The sequence below is a fragment of the Platalea leucorodia genome, assembly GCF_965183815.1.
Source record: "Platalea leucorodia genome assembly, chromosome: 4".
In the NCBI taxonomy this organism is placed as follows: Eukaryota; Metazoa; Chordata; class Aves; order Pelecaniformes; family Threskiornithidae; genus Platalea; species Platalea leucorodia.
In genome coordinates, this window is record NC_138826.1 from 14,639,530 (window position 1) to 14,653,575 (window position 14,046).

Here is a 14,046-nt window from a genome sequence, read left to right on the forward strand (position 1 = left end):
AGTGCCACGGGCCTGCTGCTTCACATCCTTGCTCTCTTCTGTCCCAGCTGGACTGAGGAAAGAAACTGCAGAGAAAAACCAGCCAGGCTCTAGCCAGCCCTAACAGCTGTAAAAGCAGCCAAGCCAAGACCTTGGGACCTTCAGAGAGCGTCCTGCAGTTCAGCTATGGGCTTTCCTTCACTTGGCCAGCTGGCCTTCTGCTCCAAGCTCTCCTTCTAGCGCTGTCACTTCACTTCTACCACTGACCACACTGGCCCCAGAAAAATACAGGCTTGCAGTTGAGCTTGCTGCCAGCACTGACTTTCTTCAGCTCGGGCTTTCTGCTCCCACACCCCTGACCTGTCTGGCTATTCAGATTCCAAGTTTTGGGGCAGAAACAAGCAGGTTTGTGCTTTTGCAGCAGACATACAGGCCCCCGTTTGGGTTGGCCGTTAGGGCTGATGTAACACATACCATCAATAATTGCTCTCTGCTGGGGGACACGCTGAAATAGTGGAGGCTTCACAGAGGCGCAGGAGAGGGATGGAAGAGGCAGATGGAGATGGGGCTGGAAGGAATGGGAGGAGGGCCAGAAGCACTGGGAATCCGAGGCAGTCCTTTGCCTCTGGAGAGCTGAATTTGACACTGCAAAATCTGTTCTGATTGCTTTTTATTTCTTTGTTTTTTATCGAGACTAAAATTGAGATATCCTCTCTGTGTTGGCTCAAATGTTGCACCAATAGAAAAATAGCTGAAAAAGAAAGAAGTGGAGAAAACGTGTGTTTGCAGCCAGAGCTCAAGTGCTCCTGGCTGTAAAAATCAATGGTTTTCTCTTCCTTCCCCATTGCTTCAGGCTGAGGATTAAAATCTGGGTTACTGCTGGCTATGCTGAGATAGGAGCGAAACCTCAGGTAACTACCGCGACTACATTTAGAGAATTTCTTTTGCTAGGTACCAGCTGCTGGATGCCGCGTGTGGGGAGAAGGAGTGACAGCACATACTGCAACCCACTTGGGTGTGGAAGTGTTAATGTTTTGGACCCCGATCCTCAGGAGCATGGGGACACTGAACAATATCACAGTGTTTTGACACCTAAAAGAAGCAGGGGAAGGAAAGAGGGCATCTGTTGGGCTTGACAGAACCTTTTGAACCATTTTTCTCCGGATAGAGGTTTTTCCTATGACCTCTAAAACATGAATACATTTGGTGCAAGCTCATTTATGGCAGAACTCCCTTCTGCTGCACTCTCCTCTCTTCGACCTTGAGGCTATTAACATCTCTTGGGTCAAACAGAGACACGGGAAGGATAAATGTAAACAACGGGTAGCACTAACACTCTGGTTGTGATGGGCTACAGCTTGCATGATACCAACAGCTTCACTTTGCCCTGGCTAGTTGAATTGGGGACATAATAATAGGAAATAATAGGAAAACAATAATTCTGGCATGCAAATGGCCTGCCAAACCCAGCGTGCACCTGAAATTCTCCCTGCGCTGTGCTGCAAGGACTTTCCTTGGGATGCAGTGAGGGAGAGGCTGTGAACCACCTCCCCACAGGGCACCAGCAAAGTCCAGCACTCGGGGAGGATCCTGCAACAAACTCTTGGTTCTTGCTGCAAGGGCGGCCACGTGGTGTTTGGCACAGCAAGCAACCTCTTAGGGGTTGTATAATGTTACAGGGCAAACACCATGTGCGGTAACACTGTTGATGTCAGCTGAGTTACCCTGGGGATACACCAGTCCTTAGGTTTTTTTGGAGGTATGAGGTGGGGCAGTTTGTTACTCAGCTTTGCACCATGCCGCGGTGCGCATCCCGCTTTCTGCTGCTGCGCTTCTGTTGTTGGTGGTGCTGCTTTGACCTGCAGGAAGGGTTTGAGCCTGCGTGTGCAGAGCTGACAGGAACTGAGGTGTTGCAAAGTGCTGGCTTAGCAGCTCAGAAACCTTCTCCCTCCTCTTGCTCAGCCCAGTGACTCCTCAGCAGTCTGTTCCCATTAAAAGCTACGATGCTACTTCCACCTCTGTGTGCAGCTGCTCCCCAAAACCTGTAGGTGACCCTGCTTTTTCTGGAAGGGAAAAATTAATGGTGACCAGGGGCAGAGAGACTGAGGTGAACGTTATCTGAATCTGAGGTGGGCTCAGGACGTGGGATCGCAACTGCACATTTTGCCACCAGAGCTGATATTTGAAAACAGGTTTCAGGGTGACCCATTTATTGGATTGAATGTTCCCAGGTTTGGCAAGTCAGTAGTTTGGAAACTGGAGAGCAAATTCCAGAGTCCTGGAGTGTTGCGGCCACTTGATCAACTACTATATGAAGGCGTTCAAAGGTGTGTTGCTAATGGGAAATGCTATCCAGGGCGTCTTCACTTCAGGATGTAAGGCCTGAATAGAGCCTTGCGTGTGTGACAGCACTCAGAGCCAGGGGACACTTTGAACAAATTTTGTATTTGTAGAGGGTAGATTCAGACTGGATATAAGGAAGAAATTTTTTACAATGTGGGTAGTGAAACACTGGACCGGGTTGTCCAAAGCGGTGGTAGATGCCCCATCCTTGGAAACATTCAAGGCCAAGCTGGATGTGGCTCTGAGCAACCTCATCTGGTTGTAGATGTCTCTGCTCATTGCAGGGGGGAGGGACTAGATGGCCTTTAAAGGTCCCTTCCATCCCAAAGCATTCTATGATTCTATGATTTTCAATATCCAGGACTTGCCCATCTGTAAAATTAAGAGAACAGGCTAAATTCATCCAACTTTCCTTTAAATAATGGGCTTTACTGGGAGCTCACCTGGCTATTTGGCTCCCTCAGGGCTTGGAGATGCTGGCAGGGTAAGTACTGAATGTGTGAAGAGTGCTGTTATTGTCATACGGTTTGATGGCAGCTTCCTTTCGCCTGCAATATACGTCCGTACCGATCATCAGCCCTGCTGAGTAGGCACTGTACTTATGTCTCAAGCGTGTCTGAGAGCAAGGGAGTAGGTGGAGAAGTGGCACAGAGAGGGCTTTTTGCTGGAATAACCCACTGGTTTCCCTTTCCCTGCCCCTCTGTCAAACAGCCTCAGTGTGTGATGCTGAAACCTGAAGCCGGGAGGGACATGCTGCTGTTTCAGCCATGAGTTCCCATCAGTCCTCTGTAAAGGCAGGAGCGAGGGCAGAGGCTCTGAATGCCAGCATGCAGTGTGTTCCCTTAAGCCATTTCCAGGCCCTCTTGGGCTGCTTAAAGCCATTTATTCATTTATTATCATTTGAAGAAGTTCATCCTCCTCACTGGGGTTTCTCCCCCTGCTGCCCACGTGAGAAGGAATGGAAATGTTAATTTGTTGCTCTGCAGCACGGAGAGGACAGGAGGGAGCATCAGGGGATGCAGAGGATCCACTTTGCTGGGGGATGCGCTTGGAGAGGAGCTCTCGATGTGGAGAGAAGCCGGTTTTGCCAGCAGAGTCCTGTGTCAAGCGCGGGCGGCTCCGGGGCTCCCACCTCTTCCCCTCTCGCACTGGATGTTGAATGAGCTGTTTGTGCGGCCCCGCGCAGCGCAGGGGACAAACCCTCTGGCAGAAGGGTGGGGAAAGGGAACAAATAAAGGATTTATAGTGGGGATGGTTTGTTTGTTTGCAAACACCCTGCTGCAGGCTTGTGCTCACAAGGCAAACCAAACCACCGGAGCTGCTCTTAGGCTGTCCTCCCTGTGAGGACTTTGCTGGTGGGTCCCGCCACAGGCAACCGGGGGCTGGCTAGGAAGAGGGTGGCAAGGGCAGCCTGCTCCTGTGTGCCTCCTTCCTCTGCATGTCCCAGGGCTGCGACCTCCCCAACCGGCAGGGAGTGGGGAGGAAGGTGGGAAATGGGGTGACAAGAACAAACTTCCTGCGGCGGAGCCGAGTGTGAGGGCCAGTTCTTATCACAAGAGAACAGCCCTGACGGGGGCAGTTGGAGGGGAGTCTCTCCCACTTTCCCAAGCCTCCTGCCCTGCTCACTCTGCAGCACAGGAGCCTCGCTGGCTCCAGCATGCAGCCGTGCCAGCTTTGCCTGCAGATACCCGTGCATCCCAGAAAGACAAGGGCTCATGGCTTGGCAGCGCTGAGGGAAATGCCATCCAAGCCACATGAGAGGGAGAGGCAAGTTAGCACTAGGCTGTCTGGGAGCACGGCTGCCCGTGGAGCAGCTCCCGCTGCTGCAGGTTTTGTGTTGGGAAAGCCAAGCCATGCCTGCCAGGGAGCTTGTTGAGCTGTGTGTGCTATGGTGAGCGGCTTCGCCTCCTGCCTGGGCTTTGTCCACACTGCACTGGCCAGGTTTCAGCTCATGGCAGCTTCTTGGGCAGGACCCCACTCTCCTGTGAAAACCAGAGGCCAAAGCGTAGGGCTGACCCTATCCAGATTTTGTCTCAGCACACTTCAGTCCTCATTCATGTCTCCAGCGTGAGTGGAAGGAGATGGGAGAGTAAGCACAAGTCCCTTTGTCCCCCCAGCCTGAGGGACAGGTTACACGGGAGCTGGGAAGCGAATTGTGCTGGGCTGGAAGTTTCCACTGGAGGCAGAGCAGTCCCTGTGTCCCACGGTCCCGTGTCACTAGTCTAGGGTTGGACCCCTATAGCTGCCTTAGCTCTACAAGCAGAGCACGGTGCCGCAGGTGGAGCGTGTGGCAGCAACCTCAGTGTGAACGTGGCAGCACCTGGGCCATCTGGGCAAGGTGGCGGTGACGCTGCCTGCATGCCACGGCTCCCCAAGCCTGCGGAGCCATGGATTGTCCGTAGGTCCTCTCCTCTGAACCTTGCTGGCTGAAGATGGCTCTTAAATCCAAGGTCTGTAACATTTACTGAACTAAAACCACTTGAAGGCAAATGCTGTGATATCTGATGTGACTCAGCTGCTGCTGTTGGGTCCTGCCTTGATGAACTCCTTGTCTTTTTTATTGCCTTTTTTTTATTGTCCCCTCATTCCAACAGCTATTCTTGTCAGTGGTGACACAACTCATTTGGTCTCCCAGCAGATCCAGTGTAGGGCCACCCATGGGCACTGCTTATCAGCCTTAGGTGTGGGTGGGCCAAAGTGTCCTGCAGGAGCAGTGTCAGGAGAGGGCTGATCTCACAAGTGCTGCTGCAGGGAGGACTTGTGATGAGAGCAGCATAACATTCAAGAGGGTGGAAGCTGTGTTCTTGGAGACCAGGTGCCAGGGGTTGAAGTGGACCCTTTATGCCAGCAGGAGGACTCACCAGCAGGGAAGGGACAGCTTTCTTTCCCAGCCTTGCACAGGCTTTTTCAGTGCGCCCCGCCCTTCATTCTTGCAGACCACATTGAGACTGCGGTGAAATCGAGTTGGTGTCTAGTGTCTCCCTGCCATCACTGGTGTCTGTTTTACAAAGAGCTTCCCGTGGGAGAGGCCACTTCACTCCAACATCCCACTCTTCACTAGCGATGGCTGGCACAGCCAACCAAGCTCCTAGTGGGGCTGGCAGGGCTTCACCTGCCCAGTGTCCTTCCCTTCCCAGAAAGCCAGGAGAGAGACTTCTCAGCACACTTCATCATTCTGGAGGGCAGCCAGGGACGTTAACAGGCATGTCCACCCCCATCCACAAAATGCTCCATGTTCAACATTGCCCCAGAGGGCAGAGACTTCTGGCTGGTTTTCACATGAAACTTATCCGTAAGTCCATTACGTGTCAAAAGCTACTTGATGCAGGGAATAATATTTTGCTCTTGTGTGCATGTGTATATACGTGTAAATGTGTACAGTCCTTCTACCACAGATGTAGCTCACCATCCCTATATCCGACTTTCTATTTAAAAATTAATGGCAACGCTCGAACTTCACGGGCAACCTGCAGATCAGCCTGGCCAAAAAACCTCACCAACAAGACATGCAAACTTAAAATTTTTAAGGTTTGCACTTGGTTTTTACAGAACTCTCCTACCCTCTCGCAAAGCCCTGTTTGCTGCACAGCTTGTTGCAGCCTGTATAAATAGCTCCACTTGATGACAAGGGGTCTGGCATGGGAAGGCCCGGTGTTACGGGCTCTGCAGGCAGCTACTGCCACGTCGTGGGGAGATGATGCTTTACATGCATTTACTGTGCAGCAAAAGGCACAAGCTGAGCTGCAAAAAAATGCCTTTGGTTTGTGTGGATGTTGGACACGGTGGTGTGTGCGTTCTGCTCTCTCCGGGGATGTGCCCTGCCTCACCCCCTTGCCATGCTCATCTGGCGAAGCTGACTTTCTCTTGGCTCCTGCATCTCGGAAAGCAGGAATTCCTCTAGACAACAGTGGGAAAGCTGTGACATGTTGCTATGAACAGATATGAAATAGCTTTTCCACCTGGCTTCTTATTAGGTGTTACAGCCCTATCTTTTTCCGCTGGTCTTATGATAGTCATTTTTTTGTATTTAATAACGTTGCATCTAAGACTTGATGAAGGAATGGGAAAGAAGCAGACTTGCAGTTTTGGACATTAATACTAACGACTCCAGAACCACACCTGGATCAGACATTTGTAAGCATATGGAAGAGATTGAAGATTATCTAATTGTCTCTTTAATGCTCGGTACTGGACTGAATCATCTCCCCAGGCCTGGGAAGCTGTGCTGATCACCAGGCTCTCCTTGCTCCAGCTCCACTGAGCTAGAGAATTGACTTGGAAAAGGAAACCTTTCTCATCCCCAGCTTTGGCTGTGCTGGGGCACTCGGCTGGGTTTCAGCATGGAAGGTGTCACTGGCTTGCTCGCGTTTTTGGCTGTGAAAGTCAGAGCGACAGCTCTTCTTATGGCCAGATTTTGTGCGTGATCCTGTTAGGGGAGTTGTCAGCACCTAATCTGGGTGTTTGCTGTTGTCCAAGTAGTATTGCCAGTGCATTGCATGTGCAGCCTGACACGCTGTATATTAATCCAGGTTTTGGCTTGCTTGCTTGACCCAGGAAGGATTAAACCACACCCCACATCTGCTGAGGCTCCCTTGGGCTACTGCTTATTCACACTGATGCTCCTTAGCAAAGGTCTTTCCCCCCAGGGCTTCCCAGGCACAGCTCTTCCCTAGGCGGCAGGGACTGCTCCTGCTTGTCCTGTATGCTTCCCATCTGTCTGTATGTCCATCCATCCATCCATCCCTCCCTCCCTCCCTCCCCAGCACAGTGGTATCTGCAGACCGCATAGAGTCCTTATGGGAATCTGGCAGCCAGCAGCTGATCACCTCTTAGCCAGGCCGAGTTATTCCCTGCCAGGCCCCGCTCCTGCCTTGCAGTAAGACGAACAGCTGTCCACGTTGCTCCTTTTAACCCAGAGTGGGGAGCAGGTTGGAACCACAAAGCCTTTGAAAAATGATGGAACAAGGACAAATTTCCAATGAAAGCCCTCCAAATGTTGCTCTGAAGGAAAATTGCTCTTCATTTGCGGGTGAAATGGAAGACTCAGTGCAAGGGCAGGAGTGGTGCAGAATAAAGATTTAAGCGATCAAGTAAAGGAAAGAATGACTGCTCCTGGGGGAAGGGGAGAGGGGCCTGGGACCTCTTTAACCTGATTTAATCAAGCGACTTCTGATGTTTTACAGTTGCAAGCAACCATCTGACCCAGAGCTGGGCAATTTGCAAGCCACAGAGTTATGAACTGTTGGTAAAATGGTCTTAAGAGGAAAATGCATTTGCAATTACGAACTGAAAAACCTGAGCAACAACTCTTGAGGTTTTAGAGCCATGTCCAGCTGCTGTTGGGAGACTGAGGGTCTCTGCCCTTTTCACAGCCTCCCACCGGTCAGCAGCGCCCGGAGCAGTTCCCGGCTGAGCCCCCTCGGGCAGCAGCAGCCTTGGCCACAGGGTGCCTCCTCGCAGGAGAGGAGCTGGGGCTGCAGGTCCTGGGCAAGGGGCATCCTTACCCTACGCAGGTGGGTCAGTGATCTGGGAAGGGAGGAGAAGCTGGGAAGAGACCCCAGCGATGGAGATGCTGACCCAGCCTGCTGTGCTGTGGACTGACCAGGCCCTGATCTGAGCCAGCTGCCTGTGGCCCCCCGGGCCTGGGAAGAGAAATTTCCTCAAAGCTTCTGAGAAGTGGCACCAGTCTCAGTCCAGTTACTTGAATCCATTAAATTTGTACTAACTGGTTTGTTCTCAGAAGTGCTGAGCATTCCCGGCTGTGGCAGGGGCTGCCCTTGTTGCAATGCCAGCTTCAAACAGGATGTGCCTGGGCTAATTGTTTCTGGATTTGGCCAAGTGGAGTTTTCTTTCTCTTCTGGGAAACTGGCTGGTTTTGTGCCTGTGGTATTTGCAGAGTGCTGACAAAACCCCCTTCCTTCGCAATACTGCCTGCCTGCTTAAGGTGCTGTTCCCTGGAGATGCGCTTTTTCCCTTTCAATGCTTTTGATGTATTTTCCCATGTTAGAAAATTCAAAAAGGCAGCATGTGAAGCTGGCTGGGGCCAGTGAGTGTTGCTGGGGGCGGCAGCTTTGATCCTCGGTGGGAGTTTTGCAATAAACTTGATCATGCATTTTTCATCATTTGCTCTGTGTGCACGTGTGTGTGCGTGCGCCTTGCAGGGGGTGCAGGCACTAATCCTGAAGCTGCGCTCAGCACAGGGGTAAAACCCACTCGTAGTTCACCGCTGATCCAAATCCTTCGCATGCGGAGGGTAACTCTGCCTCAAGTTACCCTACCTGAAATTTGACCCTGCCATCTAACAGCTAGGGAGCTGCTCCCGTCTTTAATCTCTCTGACAGTGCCGAGTCAGGGCTTTTTGAAGAATTTTGTTGTTCTTTCTTTCCATATAAGCATTAGTTTTCTTTATCTGCAGTTTTGTACTGCTGTCTGACCCATTTACTTGGAAGCCTACAAGGAGGGCTTGAGTTGAAAGAGAGCTGGGTTTGTGATCCAAGGATGAGTCTTTCACTGTTAATTGTATTAGCATTCATAATTGTATGCACATTTCTAAACTGTCATGATTGCTACATCCTTTTAAAACATGGGACAGGACATCAAAACGGTTACGTCTGCTCAGAGATCAGCAGAGAAGCAAAAAATTATATTGCCTGATATCTTAGAAACTATGATGTGAGCTGTTTTGCCCCCATTATATCAAAAGCGGCATAGGAAAAATAAGTCTGGAATTAGGCTTTTAAAACTCATTAGCCTTCAAGATGTAATTAGCAGGAAGCAGGCCATTTGATGGAGGTTTGAGGTGCCCTGCGCCTGCCATCACTGTTGGGTGGGCAGGGGCTCTGCGTAGCCGGTGCGGTGGGAGCCTTGTTGGACGGGGCTGCGGCAGGACTCATGGGATGAGTGGGAGGAAAGGGTTATGAAGTCCTGAATTCCGATTCTCTCTCTACTGCAGATTTGCTTTACGGGAGCTGCCTCGTCTCCCTGTGTGTGGCTTAGTCTGCATTTTAGCTCTCAGGCCAACTCCTGGTAGCAGATACCTGTGTCTGATGGGTAATGCAGCAATTCTGTGCTCTCTGATTCAGACTCTCCAAAGTCCTGCTAGTGACAGGGTAACATCATCAATTCTGTGCTTTGGAAATACATATTTTATGAACATGAAATACATGGACATAAGTGCATGCTCCATCCCTGGTCCTGCCAGCTGCATGTATCTATATACATTTATATTTTCAGTTATTGCCAGTTTCGGCATGGCATGATCAAGCATGTTACGGAGCCTTGCTTGTCCTGGGATATTGGCAAAATAAGTTGTCAGGGCAAGGGAAATGAAAGTGTTGCCTGTAACAGAATTGCAAACCTTTTGGTTCCCAGAGTGCTTCCACCCACTGAACCCGACGTGGCTTGTGCATGCTTTGTGCATGGTGATGGGTTGCGTCTCCCAGAGGCGACAGCAGGGACTTCTCGGTCCCAGCTGGAGAGTGTTTCTTCGCAGCCCTGGGCCAGTCACAACCCAGCATCTTTCACATAGGTACTGTCGCTTTTATTCTTTATCTGTGTAAATCCTGGCAGAGTGGGTCTCACTTCATGGACGATGCCTGCACAGATTTTGCCACAGTACAAGTAGGAATTAATCGTGCCTGGCCTCCATCAGAGCGAGAAGCATCGCCTCTGAGAGCACCCGGAGGATGCTGGGCGCAGCGGACGCAGCCGGCAGAGGGAGCGCGGACCATTGCACACTGTCTGCTTGTCTCCTATGAAATGCAGCACTCTGCAAACCGGCCTCTGTCTTCCCTTCGCTCGGCTAAGTGGGAACAGAGCAATGCGATAACGGATTGTTTATTATGGAAACATGCCACTTTTAGTAGATTTACAAGCAGCTTTGTGGAGCTCCTGATCGCTCTGTATTTTTGTATTTAGTCCGTTACTCATCCTGATACATCGTTGGTATATGTCTGACCATGGCTGTAAAAGACGCTAGCGGGGACATGATGGGGCCAAAGCACGGGAGACAGAAAGCAGCTGTCAGGCGGCATTTCTTCCAGGGGTTTGAGGAGTACCAGCAGGCTGTGTCAGCCCAGCAGTGACTGTTTCTCAGTGACTGACTTTACAGTCAGACTATTTTGTAGTTCCTTCAAGGCCCTATGGTTTAGCGGCTGCACAGATGGTTGCATTGCGTTTAGAGCAAAGTGAAATAACACTAGTTCCTCCCATCCTCTGCTGCCTTACCCAGAGAAATTAGCAGCCTCTTTTGGGAGCTACTAGTCAAAATCCCAGATCCGAACACCTCCGGACTTTCAGCAAAGTTTGAAACCCGTTCAGGAGCTGAATTTCAAGTCTACTTTTCCTGTGCCAAAACCCCCAGAGCTGAATACCTGGGAACTATGGAGGTGGGGTAACTCACGGACCAAATACAGTCTAAGTTTTTCATTGTCTGCCTCTAATACATCAGGTCTCCCAAAATAATATGTCTAGCATGGTTCATACCACAATCGCTGCTGTAATCACCACTGAAACCTGGATAGGTTAGAAATCCATATGTGGATCTGCGTCTGGGTGAATTTGGCAGACAAAAAGCAGTCCCCAAAAGGCAATTTCTTCCTATCAAATCATCTGCCAATTTTAAGTTTTGATTTATGCTTTTTAAGGTTACTGAGCTCTTTGCTGAAAGAGTTGAAGGCCATCTCCACTGGCGCTGTTATTGAATGAGCCACCTCAGGAGCAAGGCTGGCTTCCAGATCACAACGTAGCTGGGAGCTTATATCTTTTACATGTGAGGTTTCTCTGCCTGTCTCGTTGGTCTCCTGCACTTCCTTAGCTCAAACAAGTGCTTCCAATTACAGAAAAGTATGTATGACACACATCGGTCATGGTCGGGTTTTGTGCGCTGTAGTTTTAAGTTGGGGGGGTAAAAGTCTTGCACTTGTACCTGCTCCTTTACCTGCTGCTGCAATGTAGGATAGAGAAGAAATGTGCCATGTGGGTACGTAACCCTCCTGGTTTCTCTAATGAAACTTTGCTTTTGGGGTTGGTTTTTCTTTTTTTTTAATTTTTTTTTATTTGCCTCTGAAAGAGGAAGTTAATTAGGCCAGTTGGAAGTATACGAGGGCTGTTTTGCATGGGGAAAACCAGAGGAGGTGAACAGTTCTTGGAATTGCTCGGACAGTAGACGGGAGGATGGAGTAAAAGACCGGCAAGAGGGTAGTTAGTTTAGTTAGAAAGTCTGGCTGACCGGAGCGTAAGCTGAGCGTAGCAGTCTGGAAAGTAGATCATCTTTCTGAAAGGCACAAAGAAGAAAAATAATGGCTCCAGATTCATCCCTTGTGTAATTCTTTTGAAGTTGGTGGCTTGCACCAGGATGATTTAACCCCATTAATTTTAATGGGTCACTGCAGTGTCCCAAGAGTTGCTTTTGCTCTGCTCTGTTCTGAGGCAGAGATAAAGCAGAGCCTCGGCATCTGGGCTTGAACCCAAGCTTGGTGTCCCCATAGGGCTGGCTTGCGCCCATCCTCATTGTGGCTGACTCCAGTTGGAGAGGGAAAAGGATGCAGGAGATGATGATGTGTCTGAGCCCCCGTCCCGTGATGGCTGGGTGCTGCCAGGACTTTGTCGTGAGCCATAACCTTCCTGAAAAGCGATATCTGGTCTGAAAACCAAGGGCAGACAGACTAAGAGCACTTACTGGAGTTAACACTGACCCTCGCCCTGCTGCAGGTCTGCTGATCCAAAGCAATTAACACACAGAGACAAGGAGGTGTAGAGCAGTGCGTCAAAGAAAGGAGCATTAAATCGAGCAGGAACTGGCACCAGATGAGCCCCGGTGGGACTCAGTGGGCAGAGAGCGAAGGTCGGTGCCCTTGACACACGACAGGGACTCAGGGGCTATGGCCAGGGACAGGGATAAAGTGCGTTTACCACCTATCGATCAAAGCAAGCCGGTCGTAGCAGGAGTTGGCCACGCATAGTTAAAAAGCCCATGTATCACAGCAGGGAAAATTTAATCTACTGCCAGGAGGGGGGATGTGTGTTTGTCACCAGTTGTCAAACAGCTGAAAACGTGGCGGCAGACACAGCTGTAGTGCTCGTGCAGAAATAGCAATCGTGCCCCAACCTCGTCAGGCAGCAGCATGTCATGCACTGTGCTCAGTCCCTGCTCCTCAGGGACCTCAGAGCCCGCCTTGCACCTCAGCTCTCCATTTTCTGTGTGCCTCTCCTTGTCTGCCTTGCTCCGAGGGACATTTGTAGGAAAAGAGGATTACTGTCCTATTTTGAGGGTTGCACAGCTTTCACCTGAATCCCCGTGCTCTCGTTTTGCAATTATTTCCAAGTAGTGTTGAAGTATTTACCAGACAATGGGAAATGAGCCGTGAAGAGCAGATGGACCATAATGAAATGAAGCGCTAAATCGTCATGCAAATGTTCTTAGTAATACTGAGGAGAGGGAAACCCAGTTTGGTGAAGGTCGGGTGTAAAGTCAGCCCTAAGCAGCCTGCTTTTGCCAAGGCATCAGCTGCTCTTCAGCATCTTGCAGAAGGAAGGGAAGACGAGCATCGCTGTGTCTCTGGGCGTTTCTCTCTTGGCAGACTTGACCGTGCAGTGGGTCCAGGGAGAGGGTGCAAACATGGGTCCCAGTAGGGAAGGATGTACCACGTGTTGCAGTAAAAGTTGCTCAGTAAACTCGGTGGCTTAACTTCTGATACCTCCATTTAATCTCATTGGTCTATAGTCTTCTCCTAATCACATATTGTATGGCAAACTCTGTTAATCACTTCATAGCTAAAGCAGATCAGAAAATCCATCTGGATTGGCAAACTGATCTGTAAAATGCTTTATGAAATAAAGACTCATCTGGCCCTGAATTATATCTTCTGCAAAAGCAGAAGGGAGGGAAGATCAGCTCTGAATAGAGAAGGTTGTTCTTGCAAGCATGTGGGCCTTCAAAAGACCATGTCTGCTGGTACCCAACATATCACGGTGTAATATTTACATGTGAATGCACCCTATACATGTCTCTCTCTCTCCTTTGGAGGGAGAAGTGTCAAATGCAGAGGGTGAAACTCACTTCACCAAAGCCCAAGATACGGTTGCAGTTCACCCCAAGGGCTGGAACGAGGGCTGCTGCTGCTCTGCAGTGCCCGGGGAGGAATTTCGACTCTGCCCATGCAAAGACAGGAGGAAGAGTCCCAGCAAAGCCTCGTTTCTCTGTCAGGTTATTTTAAGTAACCACAGCAATTCCCTTCACATCACACAGGGCTGCCTGCATGGTCCTTGTGCAGCCTCTTCAAGGGTAGCACGGTCTGGCAGTGTGAGGGAGTCCAAGTGCTGCAGGATTTTCTGGGAAATGAAGCCTTTTCCATAGCGAATGAAGTGACTGAAAAGTGCAGGTGCTGCTGAAATCCTGCCTGCGTGTCCTGATCCGTGAATGTTGTCACCAGCCCAAGTCTGCGCTGCAGTGTGTTAGTACAGTTTGCTACCACACCTCTGAGCTCCTGCGATTGCATCCTCAGAGCATCCCACCTATGGATAATCCAGCATTATTTCCCCAGATTATGTAGCTAATAATTTTAAGTAATGGAGAACTCTGAAAAAATTGCAAACTTTATTGAACGAAGAAGATACTAAATATGCTGAGAAAAGTATTTGTTACTGCTCACACACTCTGCTCAACATTAAATGTGAACAGACTGCAGCAGGTGTGAAGGGATGGGATACAGGCTTGGAAACCCT

The 14,046-nt window shown here is 50.0% G+C and overlaps 1 protein-coding gene across 2 annotated transcripts in view; it reads left to right on the plus strand.

The window, feature by feature from the left end:
- Positions 1-14,046, plus strand: part of SH3PXD2A (SH3 and PX domains 2A) — a gene marked incomplete at its 5' end in the record, with an annotated part of 263,482 nt that overhangs the window by 141,326 nt on the left and 108,110 nt on the right. The gene's annotated exons all lie outside the window — the stretch shown is intronic.